The sequence below is a fragment of the Tachysurus vachellii genome, chromosome 16, assembly GCF_030014155.1.
Source record: "Tachysurus vachellii isolate PV-2020 chromosome 16, HZAU_Pvac_v1, whole genome shotgun sequence".
Taxonomy (NCBI): domain Eukaryota; kingdom Metazoa; phylum Chordata; class Actinopteri; order Siluriformes; family Bagridae; genus Tachysurus; species Tachysurus vachellii.
Window position 1 is genome coordinate 20,620,683 of NC_083475.1, and position 5,000 is coordinate 20,625,682.

The 5,000-nt window shown below is 41.5% G+C and overlaps 1 protein-coding gene across 1 annotated transcript in view; it reads left to right on the forward strand.

Moving 5' to 3' along the window:
- Positions 1-5,000, forward strand: part of sox5 (SRY-box transcription factor 5) — a 217,087-nt gene that overhangs the window by 28,771 nt on the left and 183,316 nt on the right. The window contains exon 3 of the mRNA XM_060889028.1: positions 2,379-2,446. The gene's annotated coding sequence lies outside the window, so the exon portion shown is untranslated. The remainder of the gene's footprint in view (positions 1-2,378; positions 2,447-5,000) is intronic.

Below are 5,000 nucleotides of genomic sequence, written 5' to 3' on the forward strand. Positions count from 1 at the left end.
CACACACACACACACACACACACACACACACACACACACACACACAGCTTTCCACATCCCACCCAAACAATAAGAACATAAAAAAAAGCCTTTAAATAATTCTCTCTTTGTAGCGCTGCTGCTAATTTAATAACACCCTCGACCGAATCAGACGCATTACGCTTGGCACGGTCCAGGTGATTCTGGCGTTCTCCACGCACTTTTATTCACTCCTCCACCACACAATACACAGCTTACTGCTTCCTATTGTTCGTTTGTTGTAAAAGACCTGAGAGAGACCAGCAGGAAAGACAAAAGCACCAGTCGTGCGATGCGGTGCGGCAGAGGCGATTTTGCATGCACCTGGCATCCGCGGCAGACGAGGGACATTATTAATTGCTAATACATATTTATGTGGCACAAATTTGCCATTTGTTTGTGCATAAAATTATCAATAGGCACGGAGCGCTTAGCCAGAGAAAACGGTGACCTTTTTAAAATAATAATATATGGAGCCAGACATGTTTGTCACTGTTGTTGCACAATTGTGTGTGTGTGTGTGTGTGGGGGGGGGGGGGTGAATAACGTTAAAGCAGACTAACATTCTGATATTTGATGTTTTAAAAAAAAAAACACAATGAGGAAAGTGAAGAGTCATTGTAGATGTGTTTTTGGCAGTGACTGAGTAGCTCCCAGGCCTTCTGACTACACACACACACACACAAACACACACACACAGATACACACACTCAATTCAATAAGGAATAAATTAGTCCGGTTTCAAGTGACTCCTTCTCCGCACAAACACATTTACTTTCTATTAATGCCTGATCTGCTCTGCCTGCAGCCAAGTGGCCGCCAGACTCGATTACCATAAAGATTAGAACAAAGATTTTTACATGCAGGTGAACACACACACACACACACACACACACACACTCATACTCACACACGTCACTCCTTCATATCTGATCCCTCATGCCTCTAACATCTTTATAACCCAAACGCAAATACAGCAAGAAATGAGAATATCAAGGAAAAATCTTGCATCTCTTCTGTCTCCTGTGCGTTCTCATAACTGTTACATAAACGTTTATAAAGCCTGATTCCATCAGGCCTTGTTTGTCGTCGAGGCTGCTTGTCGAATTGACATAATGTGACACTTTCTGAGCCTAAAGCCTGGCAGCTGGCATTGTAGCCGGTTGCTCGGTGTTATATAGTGGTAATAATGCGACATAACCTGACAAAACTTTCCAGAAAACAAACAAACAAAACATGACAGTCTTATGTATGTTTTCTCTGGCCTTTAACTTTCTTCTGTTTCTTTCTTCTGCTTATGAGAGGTGTATGAATACTTAGGACTGCATTGTGATGCTTTAACAACAGGTTTATGTAAAGTTTCCTTGCCTTTACGTACTATAAATAAGAATTTAGAGCAATGTCATAACACTCTAATGATGAGGATATATACGTTTTGTGTACATTAACAACAAGGTCATTTATGAGCACTTAGAACAATGTCATGACAATCACAGGGTTATAAGTATTTTTTCTCTGCAACTGAAGTGACATGCTCGTCAAATTTCTGATTATAAGAGGTTTATAAGTACTAAATACATATAATAATGTAATGACACCATAATAGCAGGGTATTCTGTAAAGTTTTTGGGCGTTTAAAACAATATCATAATACCATAATGGTAGTTATAAAGTTATGTAAGCAAGTATGTTTCCTATGTATAGTATTGAACTATGAACACTTACAAGAACATAGTGACAGAATATATATATATATATATAAGCTGTTAATGAATAGTTATAACTGTGTTGTGACATCATAATGATAAGTAACGTGTTACTGCAATAATGTCATGATTATGGATCAATAATGTCATGATTATGGATCAATAATGTCATGATTATGGATCAATAATGTCATGATTATGGATCAATAATGTCATGATTATGGATCAATAATGTGATGCATTCTCTGGGTTTTGGGTAAAGTAACTTTTTTGCTTCTAAGAGTTTTATGAACACTTATAACACTGTCCCAGTAATGACTAACTAAGCCAGTGATGACATTAGTGTGTATTGTCTATACTGGAGATTACACTTATTTCAGAATAGTAATAATGCTCTCTCTCTCTCTCTCTCTCTCTCTCTCTCTCTCTCTCTCTCTCTCTCTCTCTGTCTCTGCCTCTCTCTCTCTCTCTCTCTCTCTCTCTCTCTCTCTCTCTCTCTCTCTCTCTCTCTCTCTGTCTCTGCCTCTCTCTCTCTCTCTCTCTCTCTCTCTCTCTCTCTTTCTCTCTCTGCCTGTCTGTCTCTGTCTGTCTCTCTCTGCCTGTCCCTCTCTCTCTCTCTCTCTCTCTCTCTCTCTCTCTCTCTTTCTCTCTCAGGATTCATGCGTTCCCAGATGGCTCAGCGGTGTGAAGTCAGGCTCTCGTCTCCGACCCGTTGTTAGTAGGTCAGTTCCTGTTTTAAGCTTTAATGCTCTTCCAGGAGCGCTGAAATATGATGAGTAAACAAATCAATCCCTCGCCACTCGCCACCCTGAAAGAGCCTCCAATCATCACACTGACCAAATTATATCAACATTACAGCCATCGTTACAGCCAAGCAGTTACCATGGATACACCAGTCTCAGCCAATAAAAAGCACCCTTCACCCACGACCGGTTGTACAGTGGACACTGGAGATCCAGACTGGATCATCACCTGAGAGAGAGAGAGAGAGAGAGAGAGAGAGAGAGAGAGAGAGAGAGTCTGCATGAGGGAGACAGAGAGTGAGAGACAGAGACAGAGAGAGAGATAGAAAGATAGAGATACTGATGAAGAGGGATGAAGAAAAGAAACAGAGAGAGAATGAGGGTGGGGGGAGAAAGAGAGATAAAAATAGCTAGAAAGAGAGATGAGGAAAAGAGGAGGCATACAACAGAGAGCTATAAAGAGAAAGAGAGATGAATGAAGAGACAGCCCTAAAGTGTATTAAAGAAAAATAAGAAAAGAACAAGCAAGAGTACACGAGTCAAGACAGACAGAGAGAGAGGAAGAAAAGAAATAAAGAAAGGATGAATGTTAAAGTGTGACCTTGGAGCAGGAAGGAGAAAAAGAATGTTAAAGTTAAGTGAAAAGAGAAAAAGAAGGAGACGGAGAGAGATGAAGCACAGCTCGAGGACTGAACTGGACATTTTATAGGAACAATGCAGGGCATGTGAACACACACACACACACACACACACACACACACACACACACACGGGTCAGTCAGCTGGAAAGTGCTGAAGTCTGAAACACAAATTGTTTTTCTGTCAAATACACTGAAGTGCACGCTTGGCAGGACGGGGCGTCGGGTGACATATGGGTTCACTCCTGGCACTGCCCAGGACACAGAGCCGAGCATGGAGCTCGGGAAAAACACGGATGGTATGTGTGTGTGTGTGTGTGTGTGTGTGTGTGTGTGTGATTTTCTCCCTCTTATATACTTACACACTGTAAATCATGCAAGAGAATTTTTACAGTTGTACTTCCAGCGATGCTCGTTGTTTGAAATCTGAGAACATGACTCTTTTTTTTTTAAAGCATACGGCCTTTATAACACGTTAATAAGCATCACGATCTTACGAATCTTTTATAAAGCAGCAAAGAAATAAGGAAAGGTTTAAAATCCAAACTGAAAGCTAGATATAGTTCTGTAAATAAAATAAAACAACGTTATAAATCCTACCTCTGTGTAGGGTCATTAGGGTGTCATAAAGGGCTTAGGTAGCTGTCATAGCCATATGACACTTTTTTTTTTTAAACGTGTCTCTGATGTTTCTGGTAGTCTGTTAGCAAACCTAAAGAAAATGCTACACGTTGTGTCTCTTAAAAAAATTAAAATAAAAAAGTGTCGTGATGTCATACTCCTTAAGAACGGAGTCATAAAAAAACCCGAATCCTCAGCACTTCCTGTGCCGTAAAGTCATGTGTAGGATAGTTGAGAGACCAGGATGAAAGCGTGCTCCTGTAACCACTGACCTGCTATCCTTTAAACGTGTGTATAACTGCGGGGTGTCGCGCAGACAGGAAGTTGTGCCTTGTAACAGGAAGTTGTAGAGTTGTAAAGTTATTCTAGATGATGTTGATCCTCTTTGAGGATGTGGTGTAACATCCTGTCTTGTGCATGTGTTTGTGTGTGTGTGTGTGTGTGTGTGTGTGTGTGTGTGTGTGTGTGTGTGTGTGTGTGTGTGATTTAGCCTTAGCGATTTCTTGGCGGATGCTGCATTTAAAAAATTAAATCGAGCAAAAAAAACAAAGAACTGGGAAGCTCACTTTCCCAGAATGCAATGCAGCTTCACGACACTGAGTTACTGCAGAGACTCGGTTTGGCTAATCTGACGTTAGCATGACCGTCGATCTGTCGACGAAGCGACGATGAGGGGATTGAATCCTAAAAGACTAAAGCACCGCTGCATCATTTCTCAAAAACTTCGAAGGTCACACTTGCAGCATGGCATTGTGGGTAATGTAGGAAAGTGAAAATAGAGCAAACTTTTTGTTCTCCCTCTGCTCCAAGTCATCATCTGTTCTTCGGATCTCTGGTCCAGAGGGGGTTTGTGGTTGACAGATTGTCCTGCAGTATTCCTGTGTATCCCCTGTCGAGCCACGCGCCCAATATGCCCAGCGTCACTCTATTCCCAAACCTCTCGTATCTATATACACCTGGGTTTTTACATCCAGGTTAATAGGTGTGCATGAAGGAACAAAAGAAAAGAATGTCCTGGCAATTTTTTATTTATTTTTCTTAACATACACGTCCTCTTCGGTATGAGAATAAAATGTCGGGCAGCGGCGGACATTCCTCATCAGCTTGGCACCTCATTATCATATAAACAAAGTATCCAGGTCCGGCTGCGGTCCCACGACGTGTGTCGAGAGCTCGGCGTCGAAGCTCAGATTTCAATTTATGGCGTGACACGAAAAAAACGAGAGAAATCTCTGAAGGCGTCGGGTATGAAAAATAGCGGCAGGGAACAAAAC